The 27,361-nt window shown below is 40.6% G+C and overlaps 1 long non-coding RNA gene across 1 annotated transcript in view; it reads left to right on the top strand.

The window, feature by feature from the left end:
* The first annotated feature begins 2,597 nt into the window (after window positions 1–2,597).
* Window positions 2,598–27,361, top strand: part of LOC147582530 (uncharacterized) — a 61,483-nt gene continuing 36,719 nt past the window's right edge. Inside the window, exon 1 of the long non-coding RNA XR_015248744.1 lies at window positions 2,598–2,716. This is a non-coding gene — a long non-coding RNA (uncharacterized LOC147582530). The remainder of the gene's footprint in view (window positions 2,717–27,361) is intronic.

Genomic DNA, 27,361 nt, shown 5'->3' with positions numbered 1-27,361 from the left:
GTCTTCACAGAATAACCATAAGAGAACATATTGTTAGAACCCCAGTAGTCATATCACATTTGTAGTAGAAAGAAGCTTTTTTTTTCCTCATTCATCTTTATCCTTTGCCTGCCTTGAGTTTTACATTCAAGATGCCTGCACTGCTGCTGTTAAAAATCTCTTGCTTCCTCTTCTCCACTCATATATGAACCAAAAACATTTTTTTCAATAAGCTGCCTATTAGAAAAGCACTGATAAGCTAAATTGTCAGAAGGTGTTCCTGGCTAAAAACAGCTCAGTGGGTGATTCAACTTTGGAGTAACAGTGCTTTCAACCCAAATGAGCTGAGCTCTCGAGGTGGACTTCAGTCATTGTTACAGAGCCCTGAGAAGATATTTTGGGTCAAGGAAGACCTCCCTGTTTGACTTTAATCACATACAGAAGTAGCAGCTTATTTCAGTTATGCCATCATGATACCTGTCTCATGGCTGGTTGCTTGGGCTGTTCTGTAATAGAGTGAGAGGAGAGTTAGAAGAATCAGGTTCCTACTTTGAAGCCTCATGTTTCTCCATTATTGAGCTTCTTATAGTGTATGGTGAGGCAGGAGGTATTCAGAATCCTGGGAGGGTAAGCATGACAGTTCTTCTTGGGGCATAAATATGTTCTTGAATATTTGGGGGAAAATAATGGTAGTGGAGTTATTTATTGAGATAGTAATTTGTATTTTGTTTTTGAGGCAGTTGAAGCATCAGAAGGAATGAGAAGTCTTTGTATATTTTTCTGAATTCAGAGATGGCCATTGTGTTCCCCTATTACAGTAGCAGCTTGAAGATAATCTATTTTCCAGGCTTTAAAAAAATCCCTAAACTCTGGAATTATTCTAAGAGTATATGTGTGTATATGTGGGAGTGGAGGGCTATGGAGAAGAGAGTGGAAGTGGCAAGAGAAGCGAGATTCCCAGAAGCCTGGGAAGGGATGGAGGTCTGGGAGGGACCTGTTTGGGAGCTGACAGGACTGCAGAAGGCAGACTGGATTTTGGGTGCTGGGTGTTGGGCTCTAGCCTCAGCAAAAATCCCACAAGCCAAGCTGAGGCTTGGCGGTAAAGGTATGGATATTTCTCACCCCCTTACTCCAAGGGCCATGCACAGTTGGGCAGTGAGCCCCTTGGGGCTGACTGGTGCAAACTGTGAACCAGAGCCCCTTCCCCAAATATTCTGTCTTGAGTACCCTGTGACTTTGACAACACCCTAGAGGAATAGATGTGAATCTACAGTTATAGGACTGAAAATGATAATTTTCTGTTCATTTGGCAGGGGGAGGAGGAGGTCTGCATTAGATTTAATTTATTTCACAGAGAAAAATTCTGATTTTTATTGAAAAATTGTTGTATTAGTTATCTATTGCTGTGTAACAAAGTACCTCCCAAATTTAACATCTTAAAACACAAAACTTGGTGCATAGCTGGGTGCTTCTGGCTCAGTGTCCTTCTCAAGGCTGCAGTCAAGGTGTCAGCTGGCGTCAGAATCCTTTCAGGGCTCAACAGGGACAAGGTCTGCTTCCAAGTGCATTCACATGGCTGTTGGAAGGAGTCAGGTCTTCTCTGGGTTTTGGCTGGAGACATCATTTCCTTGCCCTGTGGACCCTTCCATAGGGTTGCTACTCATAACATAACAACTGATTCCTTCAGAGCAAAGGAAGAGAGAGAAAAATGAGTGAATGAAAGAGAGAGAGGGAAAAATAAAAGATGAGACAGGTGGGGGGATAGAAAGAAAGAGAGCCTCTGACAGAAGCATAGTTTTTCATAACCTAATCTCAGAAGTGACATTCCATGGCTTTGTCAAATTCTGTTAGAAGGGAGTTCCTATACAAGGAGAGAGAATTAGAGAGGCATGAATAGTGAAGTGGGATCACTGAGAGCCATCTTTGAGGCTGCCTACCACACCTGCATTTGAGAATGCCATTTTATTTTGTATACACATAACGAAACATAATTATGCTATGGCATAGAACATGCAATTCTGAGATTGTTCATTCAGGGACTTTTAGTGGAAACCATTTAGGAAGCTTTGTATTCATTTGGCTCCTATGTTTAAGGAGTTGTCCTAAGTTGGATTTCTGCTTGCTGGTCCCTGGGTACCATCTGAGGGACCATGAAAACACTGTAGGTAGATGAGAAGGAAAAGAAAACATTTTGCTGAACACTGTGGAAGGGATAAGGGAAGAATAGAGTGTGGTCTTGCTCATGGATGTGACATGGTTAAGTTGGAGCAACACTAGGAGACAGAACAGAAAACAGACTGCATTTAAGCCAGTGTTCACAACACATGCTCTTTATACCAAATACTGTTGGTGGTAGATGTAGGGATGGGGCAAGGCAGAATGTCAGTGGGTCTATCTTAGTGTTGGGGAAGATACTAAAGAAGAGGAGAGAACTGAGATTCTCCCCAAACCATGGAGGTGGAGGTGGTGTAGACAAAATGGGTAGGGGCTTTGAAGGGTGGAGGAGAAAGCTATATTTAGGAACAGACTTGGTGGGAGAGCAGGTGTATATGGAATTTGAGTCCTGGCTTTTTTGTCATTGTCTTGCCCCTCATTCTTGGTGTGTCTCTTTGGGGTATCTTCCACCTGCATAGCTCTGTCATGGGTGGAAGAGCCTCTGGTGACCTTGGAAAGCACAGCTGTCCTTCAGGAAGTTTCCTGTGGAGCCTGGGATGCCTGGGATACCCACTCTGAGCAAGTAAGCCCTTTTCTTTTCCTGGAAGGGATGGTCTTTGAGGGGAAAGGGCTAATTGGTTAGGAAAAAGCCCAATAGCTTCATCTTAAAGAAACCAAGTTTAATCAAGGATTTCAAGGAAATAACTAACCAGCTGTTTTGAACTAATTAAATGTAATTGGTTATCTGTTATAAAGAGTGAATGTACCACAAGGAACACCATTATTTTTAGGATCCCAAGGAAGCAGAGATTTATTTGAAACTCATAATGAAGGTAGATCCAGGTTCTGTGAGGTGATGAGTAAAGAGAACCATCAAATTAATAGTTTTCTGAACTCTGTCTGAATTTGTGTAATTTATAAGGGAAGTGGGGGAGATTGTCTAATTTTATTCATTTTTGTCCCAAGAATAGCTTGTCAGAGCTTACATGTCACAATTTGGGGATTTAATGAGTTGGCATTTTCAGGCTCACTTTTTAATTAATCTTTGCTCTTACCAGGGTAGGGGTGGGCTCATCCTTCCTTCCTGACCCAGAGTTAGGAGTGTGAGGTCTGAGTCCTGACTGTCTTACCTTCCTGTGGACTGGGGCTTTGAAGTAGATGCCCATAGGCTGGACAAACAAGGCAGTGGTTGGGTGAGGGGTGGGCTTAGCAGAGCTGAGTTGGCCTCATTATATTTAGGAAGTTGTAATCTTGTGTCTTTGCCCAAACAAACCTTGAAGTTACTTTGTTCTTTCCTTCCCTGACAGTAGAAAGCTAGTTAAATTAGGGAATATAAAAAAGTAGATGCAAATATACGTTAATATTTATCTACCTACTTACTCACTCACTCATTTACTTGAAGTAATTATTTTTATTTTAACCTTAACTTAGAGCTGAACACCAGATTGTTGGTGTAGGGTCAAAACTCCTCTTTGAGGACATATTGCTGATCAGAATTCTATGTTGTCTTTCTTGTACATACCATTTTCTACAATGCATCATCTCTGATATCTAATTTTAGTTTTTTTTTTTTAAAGTGGAGTGAAAGTTGTGTTCACTTACAAAGTAGAATCTTAAAGTTTTACATTTCCTTCCCAATCTTTTGCGATTGTATCACTCATATCTAATTCAGTAAGTTTTTAGCATTTTTCAAAGCATTCCAATTTAGCTCTTATAGAAGTAACTCTTCTTTTTCACACTCATATTTTATCAGTATATACAATATTTTGTTGAATTAGATATTTACATTAACATATAAATGTGGGGGCGCCTGTGTGACTCAGTCCGTTGAGCATCCAGCTTCGGTTCAGGTCATGATCTCGCAGTTCTTGAGTTTGAGCCCCACATTGGGCTCTGTGCTGAAAGCTTGGAGCCTGGAGCCTGCTTTAGATTCTGTGTCTCCCTCTCTCTCCAACCCTCCCCTGCTTGCTCTCTCTCTTTCTCTCTCTCGAAAATAAATAAACATTAAGAAAAACATATAAATGTCACATTCAAATGTTACATGTTAAATACGTTAACACAATAAATGGCAAACCACATTTGGGAACAATTTACTCTTGGAAAGTATGGAACTCAATTGGTGGAAGGAAAGAGTGTATTACTGTTTACTAGCTTTGAGCTCAGAATGCTGTATGTTTTAAAGGGAATAGAGAGTGTCAGTTAATCTAGAACAGGGATCAACATACTTTTTTTTCTGCAAAGGGCCACAGAATAAATGTTTTTGACTTTGCAGACCATATAGTTTCTATATCCAACTACTCAACTCTGCCGTTGTAGCACAAAAGCAGCCATAGACAATGTGTAAATGAATGGGTTTGGTAATGTTCCAATAAAACTTTATTTACCAAAAAAGGGCAGTGGGTGGGATTTAGCCTGAAGGTGGTTGTTTGCCAACCCCAGATCTAGAACATGGGTAAATTCAGGTAGATTAAGAGAGTTCCTGCTCATCATGATTTGATCCATCAAATGTTTATTGAGTGCCAACCTTTTATATCTGTGATAGACAAGATAACAATGTGGCTTATTTTTCCAAGCTGTAATATGATCCATGCCTTTGTACTGACTCTTCTGTGGTCTAGATTATTTTCCATGCCTCTTTCATAACCGGGCAAATTTCTGCCTGTCTTTCAAACCACATCTTATAAATCACCTCCTTAGGGAAGACTTCCTGTCTGCCAGCTAACTGAAACAGCCCTGCTCTGGGTTGCTGAGGGATCCCCTAGTGCATTCTCCCATCACAGTGTTTATTATGTTGTATTGTAAAAAATGGCCTTCGTCCCTCTCTCTCCTTCTAAGCTGTGACCTTTTGAAGGCATGGACTGGGACTCAGTCACGTCCATGGTCCTTTGTTCATAGCAGGTGTTCATCAATTGTTTGTTGAATGAATGACAAAATCAATCTGGAAAAGCATGAACTACAGAGACCATTTGAGTAGGCTTTGCTATTATTTATGTGTATGTATTTTGACCTTATAACTTTTTTTCTTTGTATTTCTTCACTAAGAAGATGGAGGGAAGTGTAGCAGCTGTTCCTGACAAGTTTTACTATAATTTTCTCATAGAAACATGAACTTATTATTCATATACATTAGAAAAAAGTTATACATGTATATAGCTTTTAAGGTCAAATTCTACTACAAAATTTTTGAGTCAGACTCTGTTGATTGGCTATTCACAGTCATTCTCAACCCTTTTCTCCTTTGTTCACTTCCTATGATTGAGGATAAAAATCCAGACCTTCCCTTTACCAGGACTCTCTTGGCTTAGGGTGGCCATGTGACCCAGTTCTGGCCAATGACATGTAAGGAGGACTTTGCTGCAGATCTCCCAGGAAAGATTTTCCATTTCATTCTTACTTTTTTTTTTTTTTAAACCTTTTATTTGTTATTTTTGAGAGACAGAGACAGAGTGTGAGCAGGGGAGGGGCAGACAGAGAGGGAGACACAGACGCAGGCTCCAGGCTTTGAGCTGTCAGCACAGAGGCTGACGTGGGGCTCAAACCCACAAGATCATGACCTGAGCCATAGTTGAGCTCAAACAACTGAGCCACCCAGGTGCCCCAAGATTTTCCATTTCTAATTGTGGTGGAGACAGCCAGGTATTGTCCATTTGTTCTTCCCTTTTTAGAACCTCTAATTTTTTTTTTTTTTTTTTTTTTTTTTGCCATGCATGTGACTGTCAGGAATAAACACTACATTCTCCAGCCTCTCTTATGGCTTTGTGACTAAATTCTGGCCAAAAGGCTATAGCAGAAGTGTTTTGTGGCAGCTTTCAGGAAATCTCCCTAAAGGAAAAGTCTCCTGTGACAAACTTTTATTCATACTTACTCCTTCCTGCTGGTTGGAATGTTGATGTGATGGATGGAACTGGAGTAACAGCTGGAACCATGAGGTGATCTTGGGAATGGAGGCTGTATCTAGAGTAGCAACAAGAGAGAAGGAGCTTTGTACTCTGAGGAGATACTGAACAGAACCTCCAAAGCAGCCCTGGACCACCTACCTTTAGACTCTTAGGTGAAACAATGTTCTGCCTTGTTCTAGCCACTCTTGTTTTGAGTTTCTGTTTTTCATTACCAAGTTAATCCCAACTGATACACTAATGAGAGGAGAGAGTTGCATGAGGACAACTCACTCACTCTCTCTCTCTCTCTCTCTTTCTGTCATTGGCTGTTCCATTCTCCATGTCCTGTCTGTGAAAACTAGATGTTTAGAGCTTGTGGCAGCCATCTTGTAACCCTGAGTAAACAAAGATGAAAAACAACACACTGAGGATGGTGGAGGTATAGGTTGGAAAGAAATGAGCACTCAGTGATATCCCTGAGCTTCCAGATGGTTCCTGGGACCATTTTCTTATGCAAGTTACTTTTAGGTAAACAACAAATGTCCTAATGTGATAAGCCATTTCAGTTTTAGTGGCTTCCCTGAAGTTTTACTTCAGTTTTAGTTTTTATTAATTTAGCTTAAGCTAAAGCAGTAGTCCCCTTGCTTCATGCCTGTTCAACCTTATTCTGCCTCTTATAGGGAACCACTTTCAACTTTTGGCTCTTTTCCTTGTTGACATTTAACTAAATACCTGCAATTTAAAAGAGAGGATTTTACTGTCCTAAATTACTCTTTTTACCCACCTCCCTAATGTCTCTTCTTCTGTTCTCAATATAGCTATCCCACTACTTTTGTTCATCATGACTTTTGTCAATATCGCTCACAGCTGAGTCATGTAGTGTTCTCAAATTTCATGTCTTCTCTTTGCTTCTTTTTTCTTGGCATTGTTAATTGACTTGCTTTTTATTTGCTTGGTTTGCTATGTATCAGTAACTCACTTCCATATATTCCACTGAGCTGTAAAACTCTTTTTGTTCCATTTAAACACACAAAATCATCGGATGCTCCTTTTTCCTCTGGGAGCTGTCTCCCCTGGAGCCTTCCATCTAACTGCCCTGAGTGGACTGGCTGCTCTCTCTCTTTGCTGGCCAGTTTGCCATCTCAGGTGCTATCCTGGGATTCTTTTTGCCTCCTTTCTCTGCTGGAATCCCTGCTCCTAGATCCCATGTCTTTTTATTTCCTGGTTTTCTCAGTTGTTTGGCGGCAACACATCTTCCTGAATTTTTCTAAGAAAGAATACATTGTTTTTTAAAGATAACATATTGTCTGGAAATGCCTTTATCTGACCTCCCCACTTGATGCATAGTTTGGCTGGCATAGAGTTCTTGGCTAGTGATTGTTTTCCCTTAGAATTTTGTAGACATTGCTATATTATGTCCTAACTTCTGCTGCTTTTGAGAAATCAGATACTATTTTTACCTGTTTTGTTTTTGTTTTTGTTTTCCTTCTTGAAAGCTTTAGAATCTTCCCTAAACCCCAGTGTTCGGAAATTTCATGAGAACGGTTTGTGTCTTTTTTGTTTGTTTGTTTGTTTATTGCTTGGGATATTTATTAAATTCTTTTAATCTGGAGACTTAAGTATGTCTTTGATCATTTTCTTTCTCTAAACTTCCTGGGGTTGAATTTTGGAACTTGTGTAAATCTGATGTTAGATACTCTGGATTGGTTCACTATTTTCTCTTTTCTCTCCTATTTTCCATCTCTTCGTCTTTTTGTTCTAATTTCAGAAATATTTCCTCACCTTTGTCTTCTAATCTATTGAGTTTGTAAAATTCTGTCTTTACGTTCTATGGCATTTCATTCTTTATTCATGGATACCTTATTTGGATTTTATTAGCTTTAATTTTTTTTATTAAGTTGACCATCATTTAAGTACAGGGTAAAGAATAATCATACAAGAAAACAATACACTACACAAAATCTTAACACATGCAGGCATAAACACACATACACACAAACATGAAGGAAATGAAAGATAAATATCCCTACTTTTTTTTTTTTAATGTTTATTTATTTTTGAGAGCGAGAGAGACAAAGCACGAGCTGGGGAGGGGCAGGGAGAGAGGGAGACACAGAATGTGAAGCAGGCTCCAGGCTCTGAGCTGTCAGCACAGAGCTGACATGGGGCTCGAACCCACGAACTGCGAGATCATGACCTGAGCTGAAGTTGGAGCTTAGCCAACTGACCCACCCAGGTGCCCCAGATATCTCTATTTTTGATTCCACTTTTCCACAGCTGTCCATGCTGTGGACACTGTAAGAACACTATGTCAATGTTTTTGTGATAGTGTTTTTTGAATGTTTGAAATTTTCTTCTGCTCCCTGCATTGTTTCTTTTCTTTAAGTCCCGTTTCTTTTGTTTGTTTTGATGTTTCCTTTATGTTGGAGGTGTATGTACAATGGCATTCCATTTTATGTAAGGTGAAAGTGCTAAAAAGATGACTGGAAGGTATGCATGAGGTGAGGGGGTTTGTACCAGTGATAGGTGATCAGATGGGAACTTAGGTATTTCACTGAAGGGCCCCTAAGTCTCTCATCATCTGCAGTTCTTTGTTCTTGGGCTGGTCCATTTCTGCAGAGTAATCCTCTGTGTTTTCTGCCTGGAGGTAGACACTTGGCTGTCAGAGTTCTGGGAACTGGGGGTAGGGTGGTATCTTAACCACTTAAACCCCTGTTTTTTTGGTAGGGTTTTTTTTTTCTTTTCTCAATTAACAGATTTACTGAGGTGTAGTGGACAGAGCCTCTTGCATTTAGTGCAAGCACTGACCCCTCTTCTGCTGTGCAAGTTTCTCTTTACTTCTTTCTTGGAGGAGGAGTCTTAGGAGGTGCCTGGTGACTCCAACTGTTTTTCTGGGGTCTGCAGCACGATCCAGCTTGCCTTTTAGTTTAGTTTTCAGCTTCTCTGGTCTGCTAAGTCATTTACCATTGCCCATCTACTTTCCAGCATCCACAGTTTAGATACTGTCATCATCTTAATGGGATTGAAAAGTGAAGAAAAAAAGCACATGTACAATCTGTCATGTTTAACCATAAGCCCTATCAGGTTTGTTTGTTTGTTTGTTTGTTCGTTCATTTTTTTTTTTTTTTACCAGCTTAATATCATCAATTCTTACTACTCAGATGTGGGCTCCTTGAACTGTTTGGGGGCTAAGGGTCAGAAGTAAAGGATGTATACATATGTGCGCATGTTTGTGTCTTTTGTGTATGTGCAAGGCTATGTATGAGATTATGTGTATGTCTGTGTGTGTTGGTTAAAATGAGAGTAAGTGTGTTAGCTAAGGAAATAAATGGGTCTGGCATGGTGAGTGTGAGGAGTTGGGAGGGTGGGGAGAAGGGCAGGGAATAGGAGGAAGGCAGACCTGCAAGTTTTACAGTATATTTTACCTCAATGGAATATTTCCTTCCTATTCTTAACCTGGCCCTTCAGCTCATCTCTTTAAACCAGAAACCCTGGGAGCAGGGTCAAACACAGGCCAAGTGTGAGATTTAACTTTGCTCCCTTCCACAGCACCTTTTAAACTCTCGCTCAGCCACTTTGGACTCAGCCACTTTGGACTTTCTTAGAGCTCTCTGGTTGCCCAAATTTCCACTTTGTTTTTATCTTCCAAGTAGTGCTCTCTGCTTCTGCCCCCTCCTTGCGCAGAATCTGAAAATACAAAATGTCTTCTTCTTTACATGCATTTGGTATCTTATTTAATTTCTGTGCTACTTTGGTCTTCTGATGGTCAGCCCACATCTTTCCCCTTTCTCACTGATACTCTTTACAGTCCTGTGTGTTTTTCCAAGATGTCACAGCGCTCTTGTTAGGGAGGTAGGGTAGCTAATATTTCTGTTTTATGGATGGAAAAACTGATGTGAAGAGGTACATCCAAGGATACATTTAATAAATGCTATTTTAGGATGGATGTGAATGGAAACCGTAATTTCTGAGCAGTCTGGGCCTATCGGTTGGGAGGAAGGGAACCCATGGGGAGGAAAACCCATCCTTAATTGTGCTTCTACTCTGTGGTCAGACAGCCAGGGACTGTACTTGGGGTTACATATGTTGTACTTGGGGTTACAACAAGATGTTGTCTCATTCTTCAGTCAGTATTGTGAGCTTGTTATTTTTATCTTCATTGTCCAGATGAAGCTCAGAGAAGCTATAAAACTTTCCAGTTGTCACACAGACCATCCAGCTGTGATTAAATGGGGCTATGTCCTATAACACCTGACAAAGTTGATATTCGACCCCCGGACTGCACAGTTTTAGAGCCCACATGAGTATGTGTTGTTAACCTTTTCCTCAGTGTCTGCAACTGATCATTGAAATTTCTGTCACTTAGAGTGGAAACCAAATGTAAGTGTCTCTGCAGTCAGTTCACAGAGATTTCTCTAATTTAAAGAGCAGACTCATGTATTTTTCTGTTTTGGGAGAAAGATAAATTATGTGTTTGAGGACATATTTCTTTAGTGGCTCCTTTATAAAAAAAAAAACCAACCTTGTTTCTGAGTCCATAGACAATATTTAAAAAAATTTTTTTGGGCGCCTGGGTGGCGCAGTCGGTTGAGCGTCCGACTTCAGCCAGGTCACGATCTCGCGGTCCGTGAGTTCGAGCCCCGCGTCGGGCTCTGGGCTGAATGCTCAGAGCCTGGAGCCTGTTTCCGATTCTGTGTCTCCCTCTCTCTCTGCCCCTCCCCCGTTCATGCTCTGTCTCTCTCTGTCCGAAAAATAAATAAATGTTGAAAAAAAAAAAAATTAAAAAAAAAAATTTTTTTTTGATGTTTATTTATTTTTGAGAGATACCGAGAGACAGAGCATGAGAAGGGTAGAGAGAGAGGGAGACACAGAATCCAAAGCAGGCTCCAGGGTCTGAGCTGTCAGCACAGAGCCCGACGCAGGGCTTGAACTCATAAACTGCGAGATCGTGACCTGAGCCAAAGTCAGATGCTTAACCGACTGAGCCACCCAGGCTCCCCCATAGACAATATTTTTAATTGCCCTGCTTTTTTTTCCTGAGTTATAAAAGCCATGCTGTTAAAGTTACAAATGTTAAAAATTTTATTATTTGCTAAAATCTCTGCCTCAGAGTGTATTCTGTTGGCTTGGATTTACACAAAAGTGTTATAAATAAAAGATTTAAATAGAAAATGTGCTTGATGTGGAAATTCAATAGTTAAGAGGCCCACAAAACTTGCCAGATGTTTGTGTGAGAAGCTGGCACTTCAGGTGGGTAAGTATTTATTGCTTCCTGTAGGGTAATATGAGCTGCTGGGGAGCCATGAAGTAAAAAAGGAGACCCTTGTCTGTACTGGGGAAAGAGCATAGTGGCACTGACTTCATAATTAGAGAAAAAACTAAATGTGAGGATACACCAACCCGCAGCTCTGCTGTTTCGAAATATCTTTTTATTCTAAGGATAATGACTTTTTTTTTTCTTTTGCTTATGTTGCTATTTTTTTTCCTAGGGAGTTCAAACTTTGTGTTTATAGGGTGACCTCAGGGGACATTTACTGGACATTTACTGGAGCTTTGGAGCATGTGAATTCCAGGCCCATTTCTGGAAGCACATATTGGCTGTTATAGATGAGGTGAACAAGTTGCTGCCCACATCCAAGTTCGGCCTGAGCCACACAGCTGCCTCAAGTCTAGTAACTTTCTGTGAGATCCAAAAGGAAATTAGTTTTGCTCCCTTCTCATTTTTCACAAAGCCATCCCAACACATTCCTCAGTTTATCATATTCAAAACATTTTCTGATGGCTCTTTTCCTTGTTTGGGCTCTTTTTTTTCTCTCTTTCTCTTCCTTCCTTCCTTCCTTCCTTCCTTCCTTCCTTCCTTCCTTCCGCTTAAAAAAACATATAGGGACATCTGGGTGACTCAGTCAGTTAAGTGTCTGTCTCACGGTTCGAGAGTTCGAGCCCTGTGCTGGGCTCTGTGCTGACAGCTCAGAGCGACTCAGTCAGTTAAGTGTCTGTCTCACGGTTCGTGAGTTCGAGCCCTGTGTTGGGCTCTGTGCTGACAGCTCAGAGCCTGGAACCTGCTTCTGATTCTGTCTATCTCTCTCTGCACCTCCCCTGCTCACACTCTCTTTTGCAAAAACAAAGCAAAAACAAAGCATATATTATTTTCATCATTCTAAGTTTTCTTTCTAATTGTGCTAAAACGACAGCTACTTTTGGATTTTCCTAAGTGGTTTTGTTTCTTATTTTTTAAGAACATGCTGGGCATGTTTTAACATATGGGCACTAATTGCTACTGTGCCTAGAAACTGGTTTGGCACTGTGAGAAATAGTAAAGAAGTGAAGTGATCACCTGTATTAGAGTGACGAGGTGGGTATAGTCCAACAGTCAGAGGGGAAAACAAGGAACATATACAATGGACACTCGTGCTTGCAATAAGCAGGTGCTCAGAAGTGTTTGTTGGTTGACTAAGTGAGTGAAGACGATGTTCCAGGGGCCTGAAATAGAAAAAGTTTCAGGGAGGCGGTAAGATTTAAGTTGCCAAATATTCACATATCCAAATGCATTTAGATAGATAAGAGGGAAGTCCTGCCTACCACGGTAGGGGGCTGGGGGGGGGCTTGCATTTTACAAAATGAAGAGGTGAGCAGAGGCTTGATTCCTAAGGCAACAAGTGAGAAAATCTGAGTCAACTAGAGTGTCATCTTGGGGAGAAATGAAGAATGATTCCATGAGATCCATACATTCCCCTTCTGTCCCTATAAATCCCCTTGTCTCTTGTTAGTCATTGTTGTCCCCTGTCTCTTGGCTCCTCTGGGCTGTGGGAAACTCCCTGCTGGGCTTCAACTATCCTGTGTGTGGCCAGGTGAGAGACACACTTGTTTAGAAAAGTAACACTATAAAAGTAGAAGAGGTGTCTTGGGTCCTATAGCTCGTGTGTGTGTGTGTGTGTGTGTGTGTGTGTGTGTGTGTGAAGTGTTGAATTCCTAAACTCTCTGCCCCGCCCGCCACCCCCCCCCCATATTGGACAGCTTGTGTCAGCATTTCCTTGGCATGAATTTCGTCCTTGCAGAGTCTTGCATTGTATTTCAAAATTATGCAAAGAGGTTTTTAGCAGCATAACAGGAATGCTTAGTTATCCCTTTATTGGGGAGTAAATTAGATGGTTATAAAGTTAAATAAAACCCAGAAAGTTCCTACTGCGTTTTCTTAAAATCCTTTGTCAAAACAAATAGCCTTGAAATGAACATAAAAATTTAAATGGCATTGAGTCTAATGAAACAACATGAGCCTAATGAAGTTGGAGTGCTGTGTGAGTACTGGGAAAGCAGGCCTGCTTTTATCTTATTGGAATGTTTACGTCCTTGCCTGTCTCCTAATCACACAGTGGTAACGTCATCCTGAGAAAATGCTTTCAGAAAGATTGCAAGTAAAAAACAAGAATGATACAGCCTCGGGTTAACAATGCAGAATCCCCCAAGAAGTCAGACTAAATCAATTGTTTAGGATAGAGGGCACTGGGCTAGAAGATTGCCTCGATCTTACTTTTGGGTATGTGAATATGTGTGCCATTGATAAAGGGTCTCACGACTGTAACTGGGACAACACCTCCAACTCCATCTGTTGGAAATCAAAGTCTTTATCATGTTCTCCATAATCAGCGTTCTCTCCACTGTTACCTTTGGTTCCTTCCTCTCTCTTTCCATATCCCTAAGTTGCTAAATTTTATCAGTTCCTCTCTCAGTGCCTCCAAAATCTCTGTCATCCATTCCATGGCTACAGCCACCAGTTCTGTTCATTTTCTTGACCTTCATCCCTCATCTCTGTGACTGTAGGCTCACCAACCTCCACCTCATCCTGCCCCAAGTGGTCAATTAATCATCCTAAATCCAATGTCACTGTGTCATTCACCTGACCACCACCCACAGAATAATCCTGATAGTCAAAGGCCACTTACCACCCAGTTCTAATCTGCTTTCCTAGCTCCATTTCTTGATATTGCCTTAGATGGACATAGGACCAGTGCAACCACTTGACTGGCCTTGCTCATATTCCACTTGAATGTGGCTTGTTCGTTCCCTCACCATGCCTTTGTTTACTTGTTCCCACATTTAGGATGATGCTTTTCTTCCTCACTACTTATGCAATTTCTTGCAAGGTAACAGCTTGTAACTTTTTTAGTCACCTCTTGGAGAATCTGTTGAAGGCCATCCTTCATCCTGGAAAAGTGCATATCCAAAGAGTTCATTGGCCCCTGAAGCTCCATTCATGTACCCCTTAAAAGAACATTGATCTTAAATGAAGAATCACTGCTTAAGGTCAAGTTGAAATCCCTAGTCCTCCATATAGCCTTTACTAAATAAATTACTCTGGCTAATGATGAGAACTCCTCTACCCCTTCTTTTCTCACCTGAATGCCTCTGAAGTTGGTGTGTTTTCCACTGATTAAAGACTATTGTGTACTGTTTGTTTTCTTTCTATGCATATGCTTTGTTTCCCCACATAAACTAAAGCTCCTTGAAGGTATGGCCCTGCCAAATACCTCTTAGGATTGTATAGAACTCAGTGTATATTGTTTTGATTGGTCAGGAATACAATCAGGCACATATAGGAGTCAAAAAGACAGTTTTGGGGTGCCTGGGTGACTCAGTCCATTAAGTGTCTGACTCTTGATTTTATCAAGGTCATGATCCCATGGTTTGTGAGTTTGAGCCCTGCATTGGGCTGTCATTGCAGAACTTGCTGGGGATTCTCTCTCTCCCTCATTCTCTCTCTTTCGTTCTCAAAAATAAATAAACACTCTTGGAGTACCTGGGTGGCTCAGTCGGTTGAATGTCCTACTCTTGGTTTCAGCTCAGGTCATGATCTCACAGTTTGTGAATTCAGGCCCCCTGTGGGACTCTGTGCCAACACTGTGGAGCCTGCATGGGATTCTCTGCCTCCCTCTCTCTCTGCCTCTTCCCTGCTTGTGTGCGCCCTGTCTCTCAAACTCTCAAAAACAAACAAACAAACAAACAAACAAACAAACATTAAAATAAATAAAGGAGCATAAAAAAAAGGGCAGTTTTTTTCTTCTTCTACTCTTGTTGTTGTGGAACATGTTCTGGAGAGACTTCTGAGGTCCAGTGAGTCAACCTGATCACTCTGGTTGGCCTCCTGATCTGTGAGTAAGTTACTGGAATGATTTTCAGAATGGCCACTGCCTCTGAAATTCCTGATCTAGAAGGAGGGAAAAAAAGTAGCCATGTTTCATGTTTAAGTGCATTTTGGGATGAATAAGGAATTGGCATTTAGTGCAAGATCTTGACAAATTGTAAAGATGATGTGTGCATCCTGGGTGTACTCTGGTTTACTTTCTAGGTTCCTTCCTCCTTGACATTATGTACCTCAGGTGTCCCTCTCCTAACCTGAATCTGTACACAGGAAATGCTGTACTATGAATTATTTAGACCTGTGTCTGAATGGCAGCCTCTTTATTCTTTATTCCAGAATTATTTATAGTTAAAGTCTTATTTTTAATTATGGCATGAAAGGGGCTCCTGAGTGGCTCGGTCAGTTAAGCGTGCTACTTCTGCTCAGGTCATGATCTCATGGTTCGTGGGTGCAAGCCCTGCATCGGGCTCTGTGCTGACAGCTCAGAGCCTGGAGCCTGCTTCAGATTCTGTGTCTCCCTCGCTCTCTGCCCCTCCCCAAATCACACTCTGTCTCTCAAAAATAAATAAACATTGAAAAAAATTTTAATTATGGCATGAAAAACTTGTTTTTTTTAGTAAAGGTAGTCCATACATCTGATAATATGAAAGGAATTTTAGGGGGCAATGGCTCAAACCTAAAATAACATCATGTAATTTAACATCTATACCATCCTTTTCACTCCCCTAACACACACACACACACACACACACACACACACACACACCCATGGCTGGAAGTGGCTTTTGTATAATGGATATATACAGTCTTAATAACACTAATCATTAATTGAGGAAGCCTTCATTTTCCAAGTTCCCAAAATAATCTGAGCCACAAAGGCTTTACCACTCAGTATGTTCTCCAGTAGAGAAGGAATATGGGATGGTAGGGAAGAGGTAACAAGAAGTCGAATGAGCAATATGTTATAGGTTCAAGATTAAGAGTTGGTCTAGGACTAACAGGTGTAGAAGTGTTTGAGTTACAAACCCCAATAGCAGTAAAAGCTATCTGTCTATTACGGGCAGCTAAGAGCAGTGCCTCTCAAACTAGTCTAGGTGACAGAGCCCCTGGACAAACTGGTGCTCTTTACTTATATCATACTCTTTATGGAACACCATAAAATGTTGACATATTTTACCCCAGCAGGCAAACAAGGAGCAGGTTGCTGGCAGAAACCAGGCCTATATTATATGTATGCAATAAAATCGTACTATCATAAACACACTTCCACCAATACAAAATGAAGCACAGACCTCAGTGGGGAGGAGAAAGGGAAGATGACTTTTCTGGCTTACTGACACTCAGAGAGAGTGTCTGTAGACAGCAGGCATGCCTACAACCCTCCCAGAGTGGTGACCCTGGGTAGAAAGGCTGATGGTAAAGTCAGTGACCATGCCAACTGAGGAATAAGGACCCTTTCTTGATTTTTGTAAAACTCCATAAGCCTCTCAGTTTTGATTCAACCAAGGAAAGGAGGGGGTGCTTCTAAAGAACTGCAGTTAGATTTTCTGCTCAGCAGGAGAATCTGATCAAGATTTAATTTGGTATAGAACCATTAAAAATTGATGTTTCTTGTACTCAATTGCCATGGAGTAATTCATATCATTATATATAGGTTTTGGTTCTTATTTCACTGTTGGGACTACTCATTCTCAACAATGCCTTCATCAAGCCTTGAGTTTAAGAATTCCTTCCATCACTGTGTTGGAATCTGGCTTAAGTGTATACCCTATTGTTAAGCTTCTGGTGACCACATAAACCGCCCTCTGTCTGGGTGTGCTAACTAGCTCATAGGAATAGGCCCCAGAGGCTAGAAAATAATGGGGCTAGAATCTAGCCCCAGAGGCTAGAAAATGATGAAGAAACACTTATGTCAGTTTTTTCTATGAATTGAAGGAAGGCCATCACAGATCAAATTCAGGTGAGGAATACCTGGACTTGACTCCTGACACCAAGGTCGAGACCTACAAAGGTAGAGCAGTACTTCTCAAACTTTAGTGTGCATGTGAATCACCACCCCTGCCCCCGCCGAGAACTTGTTAAAATGCTAATTCTGACTCAGTAGGTCTGGGATGGTGCCTGAGAACCTGCATTTCCCAGGTGATGAGGTACTGTGGGTTCATAGACCATACTGTGAGTAGAATTCGTCTTAATTTCTGTTCCATCTCTTCCTCAAACTTGCTCTTTGGAAGTTATTTAGGCTTTAAAAGTTATTTAGCTTGTCTAGATCTTAGCTTCCTTAACTGTAAAAGAAGGGAATTGGTTTTAACATTTTTGAGATGGACATTTTTTATGGTTTCTGCCCATCATGCATTGCCCCTATCAGCAGTTTGATTTCCTTCTGGCGAATTTACTTTTTGTCTTTGTATGCGGTTGTGTAGGTAAGTCCCAAGACTTGCTGTCCCATTATGACATCCAGTAGAGACCCTCCAGGCTCAGTTCCCTGACCTTCCTCTTATAGTCCAGGCATAGCAAAAGTCATGATGGGACTCAAGACCAGTAGACTTGACCTACTGGTTTCTCTCTCTCCTAGGACTTTGAGTCTTGTAGCATGAAGCTAGGGGAGAAGAACCATTGAAATTCATCATTCCAGCTGTGGGGGAAGCACTCAACTGGCAGCAAAACCTTTTGGGGCCTCCTTATACCTGTCTGTTCCAAGCTTTGTTCTCTAGTCTTCCCTTCAATCTTGTGAGCAGTCCCATAGTGTTCTAGAATATTCTCTTTTTATTTAAGTTACCCCAAATCAATGTCTCTTGCTTGCAAGCAGAGACTAATCTAGTTCTCCAAGTTCCTTCTGACTAGAGACTTGTAGGATTCAAGTCCTCAACGGCTTGTTGACTTATTGATAACTATTCACTATAAGTAAAGGGAAATGCACAAGAATACTTTTCCGAAGGAAGGCTTGGGCATGGGGTTGGGTGTAGGTTCCTGGTGCTGGTGAGGGACTTACATTATTTTCCAGCTAACTGAGCTGTGGCTTGTACTTCAAAGAAAGCAGCAAGGCTCTTAATGAGACAGGCCTCTTGAACCTATTTATAGTTAGAAATGCCAGGAAGCTTTTGTACTTTGCTTCCTTTGACCCTACCCATCAGTGCATGGAGTTTTCTGAGGGGCTCTAGAATTGCCTGTCCAAAATTGAGAATAGAAGCTAAAAGCAGTCAGAAAAGATTCTGGTGAGTAAGAACATTGCTAAGCAGTAACAGAGCTTATAGCTCAGTTGCCTTGAATTGCAGTTTGAGGAATGAAGACACCAGACACCTTGCCCTCATTACCAAGATTGTAATAAGGATTGGAAATGCCATACACATATGTCCCTGCTTCCTAACTTGTGCCAGAATGGCCAGCGGCTCATTAGTCAACTTAAGTCACTCTCTTCCTGGTCTAGGGCTTCGGCTACTATGACCATTTCTTGTTGTCTGTCAGAGCATACTAGGAATGAACTTGCAGTCCAGCATTTCACTCCTTACCTTTCTTATCCTCATCCTACACTCGGCTTTTTAGGGGCCAGTAAATAATACTCTTCTATTCTCACCCAGTTCTGAGGAGTCAGAAAGTTGAAGATCACATGCCACCTTTATTGCTAAAGCCCTATCGAAGGTATACAGCTTAGACTACTGCCCAGTAGGCTTTCCAAAGCTTCATTTCTGGTCCCCATCTGGCTTCAGGCCCCTGCTAACAAGGGGCAGCACCTGCTGTGCTTAAGCTTCCTCTTGGAGGAGATCAGAATGTGTGTGTAGGCTGCAGAGACAAAGGGGAACATAGTCAATGTATACTGAGCTGAATTATGTTATGGTTTTCTGTTCTATACTTTTCATTGGCAAATAAATAATTCCTTTTCCTCCCTTTCAATCATATTTTCAATATTAAATTGACCTGTTTACTTCCTAGACAGTTTCTTCCTACTTCTGTTTAGCCTCAATCTTCCTTGCTGTTCCTCCATATTTAGGGTCCCAAGGGCACAAAAACAAGTATCTACCCTGAATGTAATGTTAACTAGAATTATTGACTACAGTGAAACATGGCCCACCTGAAAACTGAGATTGTATCAGCCATTTACTTTGTGTAATAGGACATTCTGCACTTGCTGTGGAAGGACCCTGGTTGTGCCCCACTGACGCTCCTTTGGCATGGAGGCAGCAGGGAAAGGGTATAGTCCTTCTCAGGCTTTTTAGTTTTCATAAGAGAATGTCTCTTATGAAAAAGACATAAGAAGAGAATTCTTCCCCTTGGTAGACTGTTAAAGGGTATAGGGGATGTAGTATATGACACAGTAGTCCAGGTTCCTGCCAGAGACAATACCTCGGACTCTGTTATTCAGTTCTTAGTGAAAGCTCAATTCCAAGACATAAAACTCTAAGAGGATTGTTGGAAGCCTGTCAATTCCTCCAGCAGGCCAAAGTTTATCCCCCAAATCAAGCCAGATCATCAAAGAACCATGTACTTGGAACACATTGTTTTGATCTCTTGTAAACTACTTTTACTGAACTGGACTTTGGGGAGAATCAATGATGCATAAGAGGAAGCCTGAAAGCTGCCTGTTGTACTTCTTGAAGGAGCATCAGTGAAGCTGTTGTTAACTATATTATATCACTGCCCTTTGTGAGGACCCATAGGAGAAATTTTTTTTTCAGATATAAATACTAAGTAAATCTATCTTTCTCTTAAACAAAATGACTTTGAAGAATTTTATGTTCATTGTAGTTTTTGTAATTGATAATGTTTCCCTTTTAGGTTTGGCTGCTATGACACTTAGAAGTGAAGTTGGGACGTGTAATCTTTGTATATGACGTTCTGACATACCTTTTTTGGGTATATTTAATTTGCTTATAGTTTCAAATACTATTCTACCCTTGTTTTCTTCTTTGCTCTGATCTTTATCTACTTTCTTTTCTTTTTAAAAAATTTTTAATTTAATTTTTTTAAATTTACATCCAAATTAGTTAGCATATAGTGCAACAATGATTTCAGGAGTAGATTCCTTAGTGCCTCTTACCCATTTAGCCCATCCCCCCTCCCACACCCCTTCCAGTAACCCTCAGTTTGTTCCCCATATTTATGAATCTCTTCTGTTTTGTCCTCCTCCCTGTTTTTATATTATTTTTGTTTCCCTTCTCTTATGTTCATCTGTTTTGTCTCTTAAAGTCCTCATATGAGTGAAGTCATATGGTATTTGTCTTTCTCTGACTGACTAATTTCACTTAGCATAATACCCTCTAGTTCCATCCACGCAGTTGCAAATGGCAAGATTTCATTCTTTTTGATTGCCGAGCAATACTCCATTGTGTATATATACCACATCTTCTTTATCCATTCATCCATTGATGGACATTTGGGCTCTCTCCATACTTCGGCTATTGTCAATAATGCTGCTATAAACATTGGGATGCATGTGTCCCTTCGAAACAGCACACCTGTATCCCTTGGATAAATACCTAGTAGTGCAATTGCTGGGTCATAGGGTAGTTCTGTTTTTAGTTTTTTGAGGAACCTCCATACTGTTTTCCAGAGTGGCTGCACCAGCTTGCATTCCCATTTATCTACTTTCTTTACCAAGTTGTCTTATATTTTGTATGCTACTTCAAACTCAGTAAGGATGAGTTAGAGTATCAGTAAATTCATGAATTAAAAACGAATATACAGAGTTATATTTCCTTTACAGAGGAGAATATTCTTACCACTTGTCCACACAGTAATTTCTTGCCTTGTTATCTGGGGTCCATTTCTGCCCACAACTCTCATTCTTCTGACTTGGCCTGCTTTGAAGCTTATTTGGCTCACTCAAGGATTAGAACTACTTCTGATGCTTTTACTACATTTGAGAAGAATATTAGTTATTTGGTCAGGTGATTCTCTTTTGTTTGTGAACTGTGAGGAATAGTTGGTATGAAGCTGGGGTGGGGATGCATGTAATGAAGGAAGCTCAGGCTAGTCACCAGCCTTACATCAGAGGTAATAGGATGATGGGAAGCTACATGTCCATGCAAAATATCTTTCAATTCAACATGGATCAAAGCATTTGTTTGATAAAAATTTTACTATGCCTTGAATGGGCATTTATTGTCAAGGTAGTAGAAAGTCATTGCTAAGAAAAGTAGGGTATGTCAGCATAATGTGTTAAGTTACAAAAATCATTTTGAACTCATGACCCCCCTCACAAAGAAATATTTTTTCCAGTTCTGTTATTTCCCAAAGTGGCCCAGCAGCAGAAGCAGCCCTTTTGTATACTCTTGGCTTTCTAAGTATTGGCCCTTAGCAGGAGCCCAAGCTTCCTATAGGGGAAGTGATTACATTTCTCAGTATAGGAAAACTTGAGAATATTCTATGGTTGCTGGGAAAAAAAAAGTACTTTCAAAGATGTCAGGTGGCAGGGAAAAGACAAAGAAACCAGGTTATAGAACCACATTGTAACAATTTGAACATTAAGAAATCAGGGGCATGTTACTATATGCTGTTTTTGTTTGTTTGTCTGTTTCTTATATTAAGTATATATCTGTTCTTATAGCATCTTAGAAGTGTTTTTAAAAATGCATTTTCAGGGGCACCTGGATGGCTCAGTTGGTTAAATGTCCGACTTCAGCTCATATCATGATCTCATAGTTAATGAGTTCGAGCCCTGTGTTGGGCTCTGTGCTGATAGCTGGGAGCCTGGAGCAGGCTTCAGATTCTGTGTCTCCCTCTCTCTCTCTGTCTTTCCTCTGCTCACACTCTGTCTCTCTCAGAAAATAAATAAACATTAAAAATAAAAAAAATTCATTTTCAAAGTCCGGAGAAAAATAGTAGAAACTACTAAAAACAGGAATAATTGGACAGTATTCACTGTCTCATACAAAAATGGCATACAGGTCCAAGATTTAATTGGCACAATGGTAACACACAGTAACTAAGTTGAGAGAGGAGTTAACAGTGTGTAGGCAAGATTTTCAATGTCCAGATGTCCTAAGGAGGAGAGGTAATTGCACAGACCCAATCTTTCATCTCCTAAGAAACAGAACCCTTAGATGGCCTTACTAATCATAATAAAATAGTAATTAGGAATATAAGCTTTTCTAATAATGCTAACCAGCCAGGTCACCATAGTGTAATGAGAGGACAAAGGTTCATGCTGACCAAGTGAAACTCAAATATCTCAATACATTATTTCAAGGGGAGATACCAAAACCTGTGTGAAAAGTGTGATCTTAGAGTTTTAGTGACATAATAAAGGAAGGTGAATTCCTAAAATAGCTTAACCAGATTCCATGTCAGACAGGAAACAGAAAGCAAACAAAGCACAAGCACATCAACCACCCCCCCATCCTAACACACAAGTACCCAAAATATCAATAATGCAGGACTTGCAAATGTAACTGACTAGTCTGAGATTTTTTTTTTGAGAGAGAGAGAATAGATTTGGTATCATTACTTACTGCAAGGCTAAGAAGATATAGAATTTAAATTAATGTATTAGCACTAAAAGTAGTTTAAGTTTAATAACAAGTTCTGTAACACTGGTGCTATTTTGTCAGGGTTTTGTCTACTTCTCAAATGTTTAAAACATTTATGAGAATATGACATTTTAGATTTGTGATTGTAATTCAATGTCGAGGAGAGCTTGAGCAAAAAAAGTGTGTATTCAATATTTGAATGTTTAGGAAAATCTGATTTGTTAAGTTATAGGCATTTATTATTTGTGTAACTAAATTGTATATATTTTTTTTAATTTTTTTTCAACGTTTATTTATTTTTGGGACAGAGAGAGACAGAGCATGAACGGGGGAGGGGCAGAGAGAGAGGGAGACACAGAATCGGAAACAGGCTCCAGGCTCTGAGCCATCAGCCCAGAGCCCGACGCGGGGCTCGAACTCACGGAGTGCGAGATCGTGACCTGGCTGAAGTCGGACGCTTAACCGACTGCGCCACCCAGGCGCCCCCTAAATTGTATATTTTGAGAACCATTGATTCCTTCATATTTGAAAGAATGTTAATTATTTTATAGATTTATAAAAGGTATATATATTGTACCTGAAACAATAGTTGAAGTGGAGTTTCATGTCCATGAACAAAAACCATGAAAAAAAAAAATCTCTTCTTATGATGATGCTATATGGTTTGAAAGTTACTGCTCTCAAGTTTCTCTTAAATTTATTAGGGGTCATAAGAGTAATTTGCAAGTAATTATGTAGAGTTTAGCTGTGGTGATAAAACACAGAATTTGAGGCTCAAGGCAGGTATGATCGACACTGATAGGAGGCAAATTTGTGCAGGGTGCTCTTTTAGGCAATTGGACCTATGGTTCTAGAAACTTGAATTTGTATAGATACCTCAAAATCCAACTCTGGGAGTTGGTTGAGAGCATTAAGTGAGGACACTGACATTAGAGAGATTTTGAGGCTTGACCAAATCTCCAGATTCTTGATGGGCAGAAATGAAGCTTGAGTTCAGGTTTTCCTGTCTGAGAGTCCAGAGCTCTGTTCACTCTGTGAGCCCTGCTTGAATCTGTGCCAGGGGACATGGGCCCATATATGATATATGCATAGTAGGTGGCCAATAAACAATATTAGCAATAATAAAAATAGAAATAACAGCAGCAACAATATATTCACTCATGAGAAGCTTATCGTTATGTTTGGCAGATGAAACGGGCTTATCGAGAAGAATCAAATCATTGTGAAAACAAATTTCTAATGTATACAAGGAAGAAGGTAGAAGAGAGCATTCCTGCTCTTTCAAATTACTCAAAACAGACAATCTAACCAAAAAAGGGGCAAAAATAGAAGCAGACAATTCACAGAAAAGATATCCAGATGGACAGTAAACATATGAAAAGATATGCAGTCTCACTAGTAATTGTGGGAACAAAAATGAAACACAATGTTGTTTCTCATTTATCAGATAAAAATTAAAAAAAATTGTGATATTCATTGTGGGTGAAGATGAGAGGAACTAAACCTTGTAATTTGGGTTGGAATGGGCTATGGTAAAGACTTTTAGAGAGTTGATTTCTTAATATTATTCAAAATTTAAATTGTGTTCATGGTTGACCCAGAATTGGAATTCTAGTAATTTGAAAGAAATCCTGTTCATGACTATAAAGATGTAGATAGCAGGGTGTTTAATGACATATTATTTTATGCTACTGACAAATTGACATTACACAAAGATTTCTTAAAAATGAGATTAAATGCAATATGGTGCATCTACACTGTGGGATACCATGTGGCAATTAAAAATTAAAAGTTAAAAATATCTTCAAGGATAAGATGTCTTATCCAAATGGGCAGATCACTGAGGCATTTTGTTAAGTGACAAAATGCATGAAAAATCTGTCTAATCATCCCATCAGTGCAAAAAACCAAATGTGTATATGTTTATATATGATTATAAATGCATAAATAAATAACCTGAAGGAAACCCTTAATTGTCATCAGTCATTACCTTTGGAAAGAAGAATGTGTTTGGAAATAGGGAGGTGGATAAGGGACTATGTTCCACGTTGCACTATATATCTATATCTATACTTATAACTGTATCTGTATCTGTGTACTCATTGATGTCTATGTTGATGTGATATAAGAGTCTGTATTGAGTTCATATAGTATTAATCCCATAAAAATTATCTGTTATTTTTAATAAAGAATTTTTAAGGCCCTGGCATTCCAGCCTAGTCCTGGTTCCACTCTAAGAAAATAATCACTCATTGTATAATGAAAGGAATGGCATGAAAAGACTTGAAAGGAACAAATGGCCACTTCTTGGCCCTGGTCCCTTTCCTCCTTGCCCATCTTTCCAATAGAACATGTGGAGGTAGAGAGCATCCTGCTGCACTTATGTGTGCTTATCGAACCTTTTCCTGACTTCTAGGGTGAAAATACACCTGAGATTGTAACTCTTTAAAGTAGATGATGCCAATTTGAAATGTTTTCTCCAACGTCTAGCGTTCTCTGCTTGGCTGACAACCCCAGCACTGCCCAGTGTGCTTGCTTGCTCTTTCCAGGTGGAATAGCAGTTTGTCTTAGGCTCTGCTTTGTACTTGCTTAGTGGAACCACACAGGAGACCTGGCCTCATGCTGGGGACAGAACTGCAGAACATGAACTCAAAGCCTGCACTTTGTTTATCAAATGGAACAGTTCTGCCAACAGAATCTGTTGGGGATGTTGGCCTTACTTCCCAGGAAAAAAAGATGAATAGTTTGCTTTGAGCACTCGTGGCAGTCTCTGTTGGCTCATGGTAATAGGAGGTGGCGCTGCCATAGCACCTGTATCTCTTGGGATGCAAATCACAACTCCTACACGGGAAGGCTGTTCAATGGAGGATCCAGAAAGGCACCAGCCATGAGGTACTTGGGACTGTCACCTAGTTTTTCCATTGATTATTCATTTGTCCAGCAAACATTAGCTTTCTCACTCTGTTCTACCTATACAATTCATCACCAGACACATATCAAAGCCTACCATTTCTGTGATTTTCTCACACTGCCCTCTCCCTGGCCTGCTTTGACTTGTTGTCTTGGCTTTCTTTCATTTTCCCTGGCTCTCTGTTCCCTTGGGCCTGCACCTTTGTTCCAGATAGTGATTGTTCTAGGACTTACTTGCTTTGAGAGACTGCCTAGACATAATTAGCCTGCCCTGACCCACAGTTCTTCCTGGATTGTGATTTGCTTTTGGTTTTCTGGCTTTGTCTTGGCCCTAGAAATGAAATGGGCTTGGCTAACCTTTTAGAATTTTCTAGGCAGTGGAGGGGACCAGATAACATTATGGCCAAGCACATTGTGCTAGGAACCGGGTTGTAGGTGGGAAGAGCTAGGGCTATGAAGATCCACTCATTCCTTCATGAGAAAGAAAATTAAAAAAACATATGGGCTATCAGATGTTGAGAACCTCTTTAAAGAAAGCATACTGAAGGAGAATAAAAAGTATTGGGGTAAGAGTAGGGATAGCAATTTAATAGGGAGTTCAGAGAAGGCCTTGCTCACCAGTGAATTGCTTGGGAGGGAGACTCTAGACAAAGAAAAGAGCCAGCACAAAGGCTATGAGGCAAGAGCTTGCCTGGAATGTTGGAGAAAAGCAAGAAGGACTGGGGGGGGGGGGATGAGAGGGGAAGAGAGAGTAGAGGTCCATAAACTCAGCTCTGTAACACATCCAGAGTATGTAGCACTGTGTAGTCCTTTGTGAGGGCTTCGGCTCTCACTGCCTGTCAGCTGAGGAGATAGTCACTACTATCACTAGTGGGGAAGTCTCATGAATAGAGGTGGACACCCACTCAGCATGCTGCATGTGGACCGTCTCATTTGGAGGTGATGGCAAGACTGACAGGTAATAGCCAACTCTGCCTGAGGGAGTTGGGGAACAGCTGAGTCTGCAAGTGTGAGAGATTTTCCAGAAAGAGGGACTAGCATGGGTCAGGGCTACTGTGTGTGTGACATCATGACATCTTCAGAGAAAGGAGAACAATTTGCTTTGGCTGCAGATGATAGTGTAAGAGCAGAGAGGCAGGAAGGAGCTGAGAGGAAACTGATGATGGGGGGGATACCAGCCCAGAAGGGCCTTATGTGATGCAGTAATGTGGTTGGATAGTCATGGAAAGTCATGGCAGGTTTTCAAATAGGGACATGTGACTTTCACTGTGAAGATGAAAATAATTTTCACTCTAATGCCTCAGTTTCCGTGTGACCTAATAATGAGAATTCTCAGGATTTAGAGAAAGTGAAGTGAAGTGGGCTTTGTTTACCTCACCAGTCTCTGAGGAGGAATAAATGAGATAACATATATGAAAAAGCACAGTCTTCAGAGTGTCCATTATTGCCTTTGACCCAAGAATGGGATGGATGGATTTGGCAAAAGGAGTGGGCAGCATACTCAAGTGGAAGGATGCATGGCTTCAGAGTTGGACCTCGGTTGGGATCTTAGCTTCACCATACACTGGCCATGTAACCTTGTACTAGGTGCTGGACCTCTCAGAGTCTCAGTTTTCCCAACAGCAAAATTGGTTAATTTTTACTTCTCAGGATTGATGTGTAGACAAGGTATATGAAATGTGTAGTCCTGTGAATTATTCAGAGGAGAAGCCCAATAACTGACAGCTGTTATTTTTTGAGAGTTATCATGGTGGACACATGATCAGATGGATACTTATGACAGTCCTACTGTGAGCAAGTTAGTATGCCTAGTGCTGTTAAGGCATTGCTGCCGATGCTGG

This window comes from Puma concolor, chromosome A3 (assembly GCF_028749965.1).
Source record: "Puma concolor isolate L17-30 chromosome A3, mPumCon1.1.hap2, whole genome shotgun sequence".
In the NCBI taxonomy this organism is placed as follows: Eukaryota; Metazoa; Chordata; class Mammalia; order Carnivora; family Felidae; genus Puma; species Puma concolor.
Note: the sequence above shows the minus strand (reverse complement) of the source record. Positions and strands in the feature narration are given on the sequence as shown.